Raw genomic sequence first — 14,292 nt, forward strand, 5'->3', positions numbered from 1 at the left:
TGCTCAGGACAGTCCCTGTCATCTCAGCGCAATTGTAACAGTGTCCCCCTTATATTAAAAAGCAGAGCCATCACTTTGCTGACAAAGGTCCGTATAGTCAAAGCTATGGTTTTTCCAGTAGTCATGTACAGATGTGAGAGTTGGACTATACAGAAAGCTGAGTGCCGAAGAACTGATGCTTTTGAACTGTGGTGCTAGAGAACTCTTGAGAGTCCCTTGGACTGCAAGGAGATCCAACCAGCCCATCCTAAAGGAGATCAGTCCTGAATATTCATTGGAGGGACTGATGCTAAAGCTGAAGTTCTAATACTTTGGCCACCTGATGTGAAGAGCCAGCTCATTGGAAAAGACCCTGATGCTGGGAAAGATTGAAGGCAGGAGGAGGAGACGACAGAGGATGAGATGGTTGGATGGCATCACCGACTCAATGGACATGAGTTTGAGGGAACTCTGAGAGATAGTGAAGGACAGGGAAGCCTGATGTGCTACAGTCCATGGGGTCCTAGAGAATTGGACACACTGAACAACAACACTCTCAACAGGTCCTTGTTTAAATTTTTTTTTTCCCTTCTCAGCTTGCAGGATCTAGTTCCCTGATCAGGGATTCAACCTGTGCCCCCTACAGTGGAAGGGCAGAGTCCTAACCACTGGACCGCCAGGGAGATTCCTGCCTGGCTCCAGTTCAGGATGGAAATCTACAGCTGCCCTGTGACTCATGCTCATCCCAAGTATTAATGTCAAGCAGCCACAGCTTCCAGTAAAGAACCTGAGTCTCCCCATCTGTCAGTGGGGATCAGAGAGCTGTCCTTGAGAAGTTACAGCGTTCTTGCAGGACTCCGCTGTGCTGGGCACGGAGCTGCCCTCAATAACTGAGCTCTTAGGATTAATTTTCAACATTTCAGAATAAAAATGTTAAAAGGAAAAGCATATACATATGTTTTGGGTTTCGGTCACACTCTGTGGCAAATGGGATCTTCGTTCCCTGACCAGGGATCAAATGCCCCTGGCACTGGGAACATAGAGTCTTAACCATTGGACCCCCAGGAAAGTCCCTCATGATGTTTGAAAAATACTGGAAGCCACACAATGATGTGTGGGTTGCAGGGCCTCCTGGAGAGAAAGTCAGGGAGGAGGAGGAAAGGACTCTTGATTCCCTGCACCTTCTCTGTGGTTTGAGTCATTCACATATTCAAATATTATTTGTGTAATTAAGGCAAGTTTTTAAAGAGGCAGGTTCTGTGGGCGAAATGCTGCCTCATGGATCTGCCTGGTGAGGAAGGCTGCACCGTCAACCTGCTCTTTAGGTAGGGAACCGAGCTCAGAGAAGAGACAGGACTCTGCCCACAGGGTCGGAGCAAAGAGGCCTCATCCTGGTCTGGGAAGGGAAAGCTCTGCTTTCGTGAACTCCCAAGCCTTGGTGAAGGCTGACATAAGTTCTGCTAGAAATCTCCGCCACTCACAGGATGGCGGGGGCCTTGGATGCAGGTGGAGGTGGTGGGAGCCCCTTCATCCCTGGCCAGGGAACTCGGATGGTCAGCCAGCCCTTCTGAGCAGCTTAACTGGGTAATTCAACTGACAAGCCCCTGGAGCCTGCTCTTGAGGACCCGAGGTGAGTGGGCAGGAGAGGCTTCCTGGAGGAGGCCACCTGAGAAGAAGAGGAGTCACCAGTACCCGTCACATCACCCCCAGGACTCTGCGTTCAAACACCTTGCCCCCCTCCTCACCACTCTGTTCCCCCTCCAGGGCCAGGCTGCCCCAGACCTTCCAGGCTGCAGCTTCAGCCTCAGCCTCCTTCCCGCCGAGGCGACCCCGTCAACTCAGCCCTTCTTCTGGGAGCCTTTCCTGCTCAAAGGTGCCACCCACCTGCATGGAAAACCCCTGCTCTGCCTCAAGGCCAGTTGTTCAGTTGCTCAGTGGAGTCTGACTCTTCGTGACCCTATGGACTGCAACACACCAGGCTTCCCTGTCCTTTACCATCTCCCAGAGTTTGCTCAGATTCATGTCCACTGAGTCAGTGATGCCATCCAACCATCTCAGTCCTCAAGGCTGAACCCCTTCACATTCCAGGAGAACCTTGGCCTTCAGGCCCCAGAAGTCCAAAGGGATTCACTTCAGGTGTGACCTGGCTAGAGGAGCGGGCCCCGCCCATCTGGCCGTGTCACCCACGGCGTCCTGCGGTCTTAGGGGGTTTCTCCTCTGTCGGCTCATAGCGTGGGGCCTGCCCGTCCTGGGGGAGGGTAGTAGGTGCCGCATAAATGCAGGCGCCTAAGTGCAGAAGCAGTTGATCAGGGTGGGGCTGGGGCGGGCTAGGAAGTGAGGGAGCAGGCTGGGTGGGAGCCCGGTAAGGCCCAGTCACCCCGTGGAAGAGCAGGCCTGCCCCTGGAGGGGCTGGTTCACCCCTGCTGCACCAGGGGCCGGGACACCAGGGAGCCCTGGGCGTGAGGGGACCCAGCCGGGGCCCACCCCAGGTTCTGGCTAGTAGGAGCCCACAGAACTCGGACCTGGCTCCTCCTGGGGGAAGCCAGCTGGCAGAGCAGGACGCAGAGGGAAGATGGGTTTGCTGTCTCCAGAAGCCTCCCAGCACAGAGGGGCTGGACTCCCGCCTGGCTATGCCTTTGGGCAGGCCAGGTGAACATCCGGAGGGGCTCCCACCAGACCTCAGCCACTCGGGGGGAGAGGGCAGCACTCCAGGTGGGCCGTGCCGCGAGCAGCCCCCCTTTGTGGCCCTCCGGCTTTGTTTTCCACGTCCCCTTGAGTAAAGAGTTGTGGCCTGCAGTGCAGTGTGTCAGCAGGGGAAACTGAGGCCTGGCCCTGGCCATTCAGCTCAGCCAGCCGCGCACAGGAGCTTCGGCCTTCTCAAGACCCCAGACGGTCGGGGACTGGATGCCCACGTCCTCACTATCACTTTCTCGGGGGACACCAGGGGAAACGGGTGCGGGGAGGCGGAGCCAATGGGCAGGGGGGCATGAGCGTCAACTAGGTTTACAGGACTCATCAGGGCCAGGGCTTGAGGAGGGGGTCCCCTTATCGGATGCCGCTGTGCAGCCACAGGGAGGCGGCGGAGGAGGCGGACGCCCTGACTCAGTTTCCACGTCCGCTCAGTCCGGGACACGGCGTCCGGTCCCACCTCCCGGCGCGGGCCGACACCGCCACCTGGCGGCCCCGCGCGTTAGCGCAGCCCGCGGGCCGTCACCTGGCCCCGCGAGGGAGCCGGGCGCCTCGGTCACCGGAGGACGGGGGTCGTCTGAGCGCCCTTGCACCGCGCCGGGGTCCACGAACAGATTCCCACCCCGCCCTCCGCTCGCCGTGCGGCCGCCACCAACCCCTTCCCATGCTGGGTCTGTCTCCGCCGTGACAGTCGTGCCCATCTTACGCCTGTGGCTACTAGGCCACCCCCTTGGGGCCCGCGAACCCCGATTTCCTTCCGCGCGTGGTCACCCAGGGTGAGCGGCACCCCTCTTTCCTAGTGCGCGAGGCCACTGCCCCGGGAGGCCACTGCGAAATCCGGGGACATGGCGGGGGCCGAAGTGGGGCCCCTCCCTGCATTACTCCGTCCAGGCATCTCCCCTCCTGGGGTGCCCCGCTCCGGGGAGGCCTCGGACCCAAGCAGGGGGCAGGGTGGGGAGGGCAGCAGGGCTTCTGGCCCAACGGAGGCCCCGGTGCCCCGCCCAGCCCCAGTCCTCCGCAAAGGCCTCCTCTCCCCCGCAGGGAACAGAACTTCCCGCCAGCTGTTGCCTCGCCCGGAATGCGGTCCACCCAGCTGGGCCTGCCTGGGCAAGAGGTCTAACTGCCCTCACCAGGGGAGAGTTCATCCTACCTCGGGCCCATTTTACAGAATGCTGGCACCGAGACCAGAGTGTCCACAGAAGCGGGCCGCAAGGTGCCCGCCTGGGAGGTGGGCTGGCGGGAAACAACGGTTGGTTGTGACCCACTTCTGTGCCACCCACCCCCATGGCACCGTGTCCCAAGCCTGTCTCTCTGCTCCCACTCCAGGGGCCAATGGACAGCACGTGCCTGGCAGAGCCCACTGATGGTCTGCTGCCGTCTGGATGGGAGGCTCAGGGATCCCCCTGGGGCCGCTTCTCACTCTGCCACCACTTCTCCAATGGGGAGCTGAGGCTCTGCAGAGGCAGGGAGGGCCTTGCCACGTGGCACTAAGGGCCTGAGCTTTCCCGATGGCCCCTGTGCAGGGAGCATGGAACTGGGCTTCGAGGAGACAGGTCAGTAAGGCCTGGGAGGGACTTCTGTCCAAGGACAGGGAGGACTGGGCAAACTGACCAACTCCAAGAGCAGTGAACAGGAAGAGGGCAGGAGTGGTGGATGGGTGGGTGAGCTGCAGTTAGTTTGCCAATAAGCCCTGAGACAGAGAGACTTCCACAGGTGGATCGGTCATCTACTGCTGTGTAACAAACAACCCCACATCGGTGGCTTGAAACAATGGTTGCTTATTTCTCACCATCCTCTGGGTTGACTGGACAGTTCTTCATATTTTGCTGGCTGAGATCATTTATACAGCTGCAATTAGCTGGGGGCTCAAAGGGGGTGAAATGTCCAAGGTGGCTTTACCCACACAGCTGCAGTTGATGTTAACTGTCAACTTGGCAGTCAAATTAATAAATATTTTTAAAATAATTAAGTATACAGAAGGATATTGCATAGGTTATATGCAAATACTGTGTCACTTGTTATTTATTTTTTGCTGCAGCACATGGCCTGTGGAATCTTAGTTTCCTGACCAGAGATTGAACCTGGGCTCAGGCAATGGAAGCCCCGAGTTCTAACCACTGGACCGCCAGGAATCCCCCTATGCCATCATATACCAGGGACTTGAGCACCCTTGGAGATTGGTATTTGCAGAGGTCCTGGCACCAGCCCCTCTGCTTTATCCCCCTCTGCTTGGCCTCTACACAGGGCTAACTTGGGCTTCTTCACACCATGGCAGCTGTGTTCCACTAAGACAAGCTTCAGTATGCAAAAGCTCATCAAACCTCTACTTCCATCACATTTGCTAGTATTTCACTGGTCAGGATAAGTGACATGACCAACCCGGAGTCAGTGTGGAATGCGACTTCCCCAGGACATGAATACCAGGAAGCATGAGCCATTGTGGGCCACCAGCTGTAAGTTTACTGAAGTGGGAAAGGAAGGCAGACAGACAAGAGACAGGAGAGCTTTGGGGGTCAGAATAACCGAGGAGGCCTCCTGAAGGAGGAAGGGCTTGGCTAAAGAGCGCTAGGAGCTCTGTTCTCCACCCTCAACCCCATCCCACCCCCACCCCGCTCCATCCTGGGGCCCATGGAGGCTGGAGGATAACCATCCAGTGAGTAAGGATACAAACTGGGAAAACATCAGGAGATGTGTGCTCTGTGGACAATGAAAATAGGTTGATGTAATAAAATTATCGGATGTGGGGGTGGGGCAGCTGCTTTAGATAAGGTGGTCAGGGAAGGTTTCTCAGAAGAGGTGACATTTGGGCTGAGTTCAGACCAACAAAAGGAGCCAGGCCTGGGGAGTGCAGGGGAAATGAATCACAGGCTAAAGCACTGGCCCTGAGATGGGAATGAGCTTGACACGTTTGAGGGTTAGCGGGCAGATCAGGGTGGCAGGAGAGGGGTGGGCAAGGGGGCAGGGTGGGTAGGGTCGGACCGTGTTGAGTCTTCTGTGTGCTATGCTGTGCTCAGCCGCTCAGTTGTATCCAACTCTTTGCGACACCCTGGACTGTAGCCTGCCAGGTTCCTCTGTCCATGGGATTCTCCAGGCAAGAATAGTGGAGTGGGTTCCATTTCCTTCTCCAGGGGATCTGCTTGACCCAGGGATCTAACTCACGTCTCCTGCCTCTCTTGCACTGGCAAGCAGATTCTTTACCACGAATCTCCTGGGAAGCCCCTGTTGAGTCTTGAAGGCCTGGACACTGAAGCTGCATTTTCTCCAAGTACAGCCCAGTGTCTCCCAAGGAATAATATGACCCAACCCAACTCGGTGCTCAGTGTCTCCATGTAGGTGCTCAGGGTTATCTACTGAGCAGCTACTGTATGCCAGGCACTGTTCCAGGCACTTGGGACTGACTGGTGATCAAAACAGAGAACCATTCCTGCCCTTGTGGAGTGTGATTTGATTTGGGATTTTTAAAAAAATCACTGCTGGAACTTCCCTAGCAATTCAGTCCTTATGATCCACGCTTCCAATGCAGAGGGGTTTGACACCTGATCAGGGAATTAAGATCCCACCAGCCATGAAGTGCAGCCAAAAGATAAAAAAAAAAAAATTAAAGTCGCCACTGAAATGGAACAAAAGGAGGTGGCTGAGTGTGAGAAGAAAAAACTGAGGAGGTGGAACTGTCAGATCTAGGAAGCAGGGGGTGAAGGGTAAGAAGATAAATTCAAGAATGAGCCTGGGAGATCATCTTCATGATCTTGGGTTAGACAAAGATATCTTAGCTTTTCTTCCTATAAAACAAATAAAAAGATTTTGATAAATTGGTGGCTGTTGTTCATTGTTGTTGTCCAGTCGCTCAGTCTTGTCCGACTCTTTGCGACCCCATGGACTGCAGCACGCCAGGCTTCCCTGTCCTTCACCATCTTCCGGAGCTTGCTCAAACTCATGGCCATTGAGTCAGTGATGCCATCCAGCCATCTCATCCTGTCATCCCCTTCTCCTCCTGCTCTCAATCTTTCCCAACATCAGGGTCTTTTCCAGGCTCTTCACATCAGGTGGCCCAAGTATTGGAGCTTCAGCTTCAGCATCAGTCCTTCTAGCGAATATTCAGGATCGATTTCCTTTACGATTGCTGTCCAAGGGACTCTCAAGAATCTTTTTCGGCACCACAGTTCGAAAGCATCAATTCTCTGGTGCTCAGCCTTCTTTATGGTCCAGCTCTGACTACTGGAAAACCAAGCTTTGACTATACTGTTGGGAAAGTGATGTCTCTGCTTTCTAGTATGCTGTCTAGGTTTGTCATAACTTTTCTTCCAGGGAGCAAACATCTTTTAATTTCATGGCTGCAGTCACTGTCCACAGTGATTTTGGAGCCCAAGAAAATAAAATCTGTCCTGCTTCCATTTCTCCCCCATCTATTTGCCGTAAAGTGATGGGACCAGATGCCATTTGATCTTAGTTCTTTGAATGTTGAACTTTAAGCCAACTTTTTCACTCTGCTCTTTCACCCTTCCCTGGAGAAGGACATGGCAACCTATTCCAGTATTCTTGCCTGGAGAATTCTATGGACAGAGGAGCCTGGCAGATATAGTCCAAGGGGTCGCAAAGAGTCAGACACAACTGAGCCACTATCACTCATCCCTCTGTCTCCCTCATCAAGAGCCTCTTTAGCTCCTCTTCCCCTTCTGCCATTAGAGTGGGATTGTCTGCATATCTGAGGTTGTTGATGTTCCTCCTGAAAATCTTCATTCCAGCTGAAAATCAAGAAAATGAAAAAGATGCACCATGTCAGCTCTTGACAAGGAAGTGGAGTAGCTGGAGCTCTCACATGCTGGGAGTCGGGTGCAGCCACTTTGGAAACCTTTGGCAGTTTCTGGATGACCCAGTAATTTCACTCCCAGGTATATAACCAAGAGAAATGAAAATATATGTTCCCACAAAGACTTGTACACTCACAGCAGCACTGTTCATCACAGTCCAAAGATGGGAGCATATGTCCACATGCCATTAACTGGCAAATAGATTAATAAACTGTGGTCTGTCCACATAACAGGAAATTACTCACCAATAAAAAGGAACAAACTCTGGGCTTTCCTGCGGCTCCGTGGTGAAGAATCCACCCGCCAGTGCAGGAGACAGGACTTCAATCCGTGATCCAGGAAGATGCCACCTGCTGCAGAGTAGCTAATCTGGTGCACCTCAGTTATTACACCTGTGCTCCAGAGCCCAGGAGTCACAACTACAGAACCCACAGGCAGCGTCTACTGAACGCCGCACCCCTAGAGCCGGTGCTCCCGCAAGGAGAAGCCCGCTCTCCGCAAGCAGAGAAAAAGGGCCTTGCAGCAACGAAGACCCAGCATAGCCAAAGATAAAAAATTATTTAGTTTTAAAAAACTGAAAAAGGAACAAAGTCTGATACATGCCACAACAAGGAGGAACCTCAAAAATATGATGCTAAGTAAAAGAAATCAAACACTCCAGTGGCACACTTCAAGTTGCATTAGGAGGATAGATCTTCTCACAATAAAATACAACTTAAAAAAAAGAAAATCTTAGAAGGAATTCCTAAACAACTTGGGGCTTCCCTGGTGGCTTAGATGATAAAGAATCCACCTGCAGTGTGGGAGACCTGGGTTTGATCCCTGGATTGGGAAGATCCCCTGGAGGAGGGCATGGGAACCCAATCCAGTATGCTTGCCTGGAGAATCCTCATGGATGGAGGCGCCTGGCGGGTTACAGTCCATGAGGTCGAAAAGAGTCAGACACAGCTGAGTGACTAAGCTCACCACACACACAGAAAGAAACCAAACACAAAAGAGTACATATTGTGTGGTTCCATTTTGGCAGAGTGTACAGAAAAAAAGCAAGTATATAGGTAATAGGCCAATGCTTGCTGAGGTGGGAGCAGGGATTAACTGAAAAGAGGTGCTGGAAACGTGGGGGGGAGGAGGATGGAATGACCTAGAACTAGACTGTAGTGGTGGCTGCACAATTCTATAAATGTGCTGGAGATCTCTGAGTTGTGCCCTTCCAATTCGGGAAGCTTCACGGCACAAAAGCGATACAGCAACAAAGCTCTTAGAAGAAGGAGAAAGAAACCAGGGCCAGCCCTTCAGGGTGGGTGGGGCTCGGCTGAGGGCGCAGCCTGCTGGAGTCGGCCCCAGCCTTTCCGGTTACAGATCCCAGCCTGTGCAGGGTCGTGGCACCCTGGGTGCCACCCTTGCCCCTTAGGCCAGGAACCCCAGTAGGGTAGGAGCCCAGATGATGAGGGATCCCTTCTAAGCTGTTGACAGAAAACCCACCATGAGCGAATGAGGCCTGCTGTGAATGATCAAGGCTCCAAACCAGCAGACGTCACCCCCCAAGCCTGAATCTTTCTAACCTGGGGAAATCAGTTTCCTCCCGGTAACAAGCTCCAGCCCCAGGGGAGGCCCTGCCCAGCTGCAGAGGTGAAGCGGCAATTAGAAAGGCTTCTCTGCTGAGGTGGGGGCCTGCTTCTCAGTTAGGAGTGCAGGGAGGAGCAGGGGGGAGTAGCCACCGGACAGACACAGGTCACCTTCCAGAGCATCTGCGTTACTCAGGCATTTAGGGTGAGAGGTGGAGAATTGAGTAAATGCATAAAAGTCTTGTTGCTGAAGCTCCCCCATGTTAAAGGGACAGAGCACAACATCCACAGGCACTTGGTTCCGTGAACCAAGGGATTCGGTGCCAGCAGCTGCCATCTGAGCCCACTGGCCTCCACAACTGAGGGGCTGCTGACGGACGAGCTGGTGTTCCATCTGCCACCGTGGGGTCAGCAAGGGTGGCATCTGCGGCTGCCTGCCAAGCCCCCCAGGTTGGCAACGTGCACACCAGCCTCTCACCCCAGAGCCCTGCTCTCATCTGTTCTCCCTGAGTCACAGAGCAGCGTGGGAGGGAGACGGGAAGGGCAAGGAGCCATGTGCCCACTTGACAGAAGGCAGCGCTGATGCCAGGAGAGCCCGGGGGCAGGAAGAGAGGCGGCACAGTGCTGAGGGTCCCGCCGGAGGACTGTGGCGCCAGCCGCTTGTGGTCCTGTGGGTTGGATCTTGATTCCAGCTGCCTAGCCATTGCCAGGCAGTAGCTTGGGTATCTTGGGGTGGGGGGGGGAGCGCGGCTTCTGTCACGTGTCCCCCAGGATGAGGAGGGCTCAGGGAGGGATGCAGCTGTACCCAGAGTCCCTGGGGTCTGGGATGCTCTGGGGATGTCAGAGCCACCACTCCGGGAGTAGGGGTTGTTTATACAGCTAGGTTGAGTCACTGCAACCTTCCATCAGTCAGTCTGTCTGACACCTGGGGACCTGGGATGGGGGGGACAGGGGTGCAGGCAGGTGCTTCTAAGAACAGATGCTGGGTGGGCTCAGGGGCTTTGGGACACGTCAGCAAAGGCTGAGCGGGGGGCTCCTGCCCTCTTCTTTTCAACTGGAAAGAAGGGACTGTGATCTTCTGGGATCTGAGTGAGATTTCCTCACTCAGGTCTTAAGCTATTTCAAAAACATTTGGGGTCCCTGCACTCCCATGCAGTGTCAAGTCACAAAGCCCAGGGCTTGCTCTGCACCCAGACCTGGTGGTTCCTTGTGAAGTCTCGTTAGAGAAGACACCCTGGGAGAGGAAGGAGAGCCCTGGCCTGAGTCAGACAGACCCAGCGGGAAACCCAAAATGCCAGTGTGTGCTGCGTTCAGTCGCTCAGTCGTGTCTGACTCTTTGTGACCTCATGGACTGCAGCCCACCAGCTTCCCCTGTCCATGGGATTCTCCAGGCAAGAACACTGGCGTGGGTTGCCATGCCCTCCTCCAGGGGATCTTCCCAACCCAGGGATTGGCAAGCTGGTTCCTTACTCGCTGAGCCAGGGGCTTTCACGAGATGGAAGTTTAGTTTTCTCTCATACTGCAGATGGTTACAGGTGGTCAGGGCAGCATCAGGAACCTGGGCTCCTTCTATACCTGTCTCTGCCATGCAGTGTTTATGTGAAAAAATTGTAGTCCAAGATGGCTACTGAAGCTCCTGCCATTATATCTGCATTACAGGCAGCAGGAAAGAAACAGGCGAACAGGATGTGCCTTGTCCTTTAAAGACTCTTTCTGAAATGAAACATTATTCACATCTAGGCCAAAACTATATGGCCACACCACACCTAGATGTAAGAGGGGCTGGGAATTCATTCCAGGCAGCAAATACCCAGACAGACCTTCAGAGGTTTTATATCCTTGGACAATGGAGGTGGGACAGGAACCTGAGGGGCCGAGAGAAGTCTCTGCCCCAAGCTCTGACAAGCTGTGTGCCCTTGGGCAAGCCCCTTCACCTCTCTGAGCTCCTGGCTGACTGTGAACCAGGGCTGTAGGAAGACTGTTTCCAAGGCCCCTCCCTGCTCTGACATCTCATAACCCTGCAGCAGGGCGCCCAGGGAGGCGGAGACCAAGGGTACAACAGTTCCTTTTAAAAAGTGCCTGTTCCAAGATGCGCAGATCTGCAGCAGCTTAAAACCTGACTATTGATTTTCAAACTGTCAACTGATTAACACAGCCTGGGAGACCCTTTTGGGGAGGGGGGCAAGGAAGGCCCCCACGGCCTTTCTGAGACAGGAGGGATCTGAGGGGGCGGAAGTCGGCTGGGCTGTCCTCTCTTAGGGCCGTGGAGGCGGCAGGGGAAGAGAGGAACAAAGCTGGGTTGGGTGCCTTTGGGGAGGGACTCGGGGGCTGGTGAGGAGGGGCAGCGGGGAGGGGGAGGTCACCCCCCAGAGCTGGGATGGCTCTCTAGGGGTGGGGCGGGGAGGAAAGAAATCTTGGGTTGTTTTCCTCTCAAGCCTTTCTGTTTCTTTTTTCCTTAATATTTATTTGCATTTGTTTATGTGTTTGCCAGCACTGGGGATCTTTTCTTAGTTGTGGTGTGTGAGATCTCGTTCCCTGGCCAGGGGTCAAACCCCAGCCCCCTGCTCAGTGTGCTTAGCCACTAGACCACCAGGGAAGTCCCCCTAGAGCTCCCTTTTCTCCTAACGTCATCCCTTGTATGACCGTGATAACAAATATTAGAGATCTAGAGAGGTCCCTGGTGGTCTGGTGGTTAGGATGGACTCAATAATCTCACTGCCCAGGGCCTGGGTTCAATCCCTTGTCAGGGAACTAAGATCCTGTAAGCCATGCAGTGCAGCCAAAAAATAAATAAGGAGCTCTTCAAAAAACTGAAGAGTCACCTGACCTGCTGGAAGCGAGGAGCCGAGGCTTCGGGACACCCCACTTGCTGTGCTCAGGCCTTTATGGGGCTGGCAGGAAGGGGTAGGCCCTGGGGAACTGCAGGGGGTCTGCCGTGAGCCAGGCCTGGGGGTGAGTAACCAAAGGGTGATTCCTGGCAGCCAGGCCCTGGGAGCCGCCCCGCCCCCTCCCTTCCGGTCCCTTGACCCCTGCCCCCGTGGGGTGGCCCCCGCAGTCAGGGAGCCAGGCAGCCTGGCCCCGCCATGCAGCAGACTTCCTAGTCCTCGTCCAGGCCTGAGCGAGGCCCAGGGTGCCTGGACTTCCTATGGGGTGGGGTGAGGGGTTAGGAGGGGAAGAAGCACATTCTCCCTGTCTCAAGGTGGGGGCTCAAGCTGTTTGATACAAAAGACACATGACCCTGGTGAGCAACAGCAGGGTTTCAAGTCCCCGGTCCTCCACGTACCAGCTGCGTAACCCCAGGGCAGCCACACAGTCTCTGTGCCTTGCTTCTCCCATCTGCGGAATCAGGAGTCAAGTGAGAGCCTCCAGAGCAGCTCTCAGAGCGGCCAAGTGCCTGCTGTGTGCTCCTGCTCACTCGTGTCCGACTCTGCGACCCCTGAACTGTGGCCCGCCAGGCTCCTCTGTCCATGGGATTCTCCAGCCAAGAATACTGGAGTGGGTTGCCATGCCCCCCGACAGGGGAATGTTCCTGACCCAGGGATGGAACCCGGGTCTCCCACATTAGTGAAAGCTGACAGGATGGCTGAGGGTCGTCAGCGATAATGACGGGAGACACAAGGCCCCCGACCCACCCTGGTGAAAGCCGAGGGCACTGGCCACACCACAGCCTCATGGAGGAGCCAGGAGCACACTGCCCGCCTCTCCTGCCAAGGCGGAGACAGCAGACCATGTGGAGATGAGGCTTGTTTGAAGGGCAGACAGACGCCAGTCCGCTGCCGCCCGTGTCCCCACCTGGACTCTGAGGGCAGCGGGACTGGCAGAGGGCTTCTGGGGTCCCCCGACTCCTCAGACCGCCACTGCTGTGGAGAGGTGACCTCCACGGGGGCTGGAGTAAACGGGGCTCCTCAGCCACCAGCTGCCCGGCCTGCGCCAGGCCAAGCCCCGACGGCGCCCTGGGGCCGGGGGCGGGCTCTGTGCTCTCAGAGCCCTGGGCCAGGGGCAGAGCCCCTCTCTTGAAATCTGAACCCCTCTCTCCATGGGTCCCTGTTTTGGACAATGTCCTTCTCCAGGCAGGAAGCTTCCTCCAGCAGCTCCCCCCTCCTCCCAGGGCAAGACCTGGAGTCCATTTCTGCACCTGTCAGCCTGACTGACCTGCATCTCATCAGGGGCCCAAGAGGCCCACTGCACGCATGCTCAGTCGTGTGTGGCTCTCTGTGGCCCCGTGGACTGTAGCTCTCCAGGCTCCTCTGTCCATGGGATTCTCCAGGCAAGAATACTGGAGTGGGTTGCCATTTCCTTCTCCAGGGGATCTTGCCAACCCAGGGATCGAACCCAGGTCTCCCACATTGCAGGCAGACGCTTTAACCTCTGCACCACCAGGGAAGCCCGCACTGGCCTTCCTTTAAATCAGCTCTGCCACTTCCAGGCAGTGTGGCTTCAAGCAAGTCACTTAACCTTGCAGAGCCCACTTCATCAGTAAACTGGGGACAACGTGGGATTCTCGTGAGGCTACGAATAGCGTCTGTTGATTTGTGTTTCCGTCCTTCAGACAGAAACGGCTCTTGGTGCTGTGTCCTTGGCTCCCAGAGCAGGCGATGCAGGACCCTGCCCTCGGGGGTGTCCACTTCAGTGGGGCATAGGTGATCAGGGCCCACCGCTCTGGCTGATGAATTAATTCCAACTGAGGAGGAATGGGAGGGGCCGTCTGAGGACGGACAGATGGGGAGGAAGGCAGAGCCTTGCTGGTAGGGGCCCTGGCAAGGGCAGAGTCCTGAGGTGTGAATCTCAGAGCGGCAGCGTGCGGGCCAGTGGGGGAGGCGGGGGCAGCCCGGGCAGCCCGGAAGGTGCACCCGTGGGGCTGAGCTTCTGGGAGGGGCTGGCGACTCCCAGGGCCCTGCACTGTCCACCCCCACACCCTGGTGTTCCTATGGAGAAACAGCCGCTGTCTTCCAGGGCCTGCCCTGCTGGCCTGGCCTTCCAAGACTGAGGGAAGAGGGTTGGGCCCCAAATCTCGGCCCTAAAGTAGACCTGGCTCTTGTAGAAGTTTCCAGATGTTTAAATGCCAGGCACCAGCCTCACCCGCTTTGAAGTTCTTTGCAGTCCATTCCTAAGGCCACCAGGCTAATGGGGAAGAGGGGCAGGCCACAGGCAAGGCTGGCACTTCCGGATGTTCTCTGGTCCTCACTGCAGCCCTTGAGGTGGGTTATTCCCACTCCACAGGCTGGAGACTGAAGCCCGGCAAGTCTGAAAAG

Source organism: Ovis aries, chromosome 18 (assembly GCF_016772045.2).
Source record: "Ovis aries strain OAR_USU_Benz2616 breed Rambouillet chromosome 18, ARS-UI_Ramb_v3.0, whole genome shotgun sequence".
Classification (NCBI taxonomy): Eukaryota; Metazoa; Chordata; class Mammalia; order Artiodactyla; family Bovidae; genus Ovis; species Ovis aries.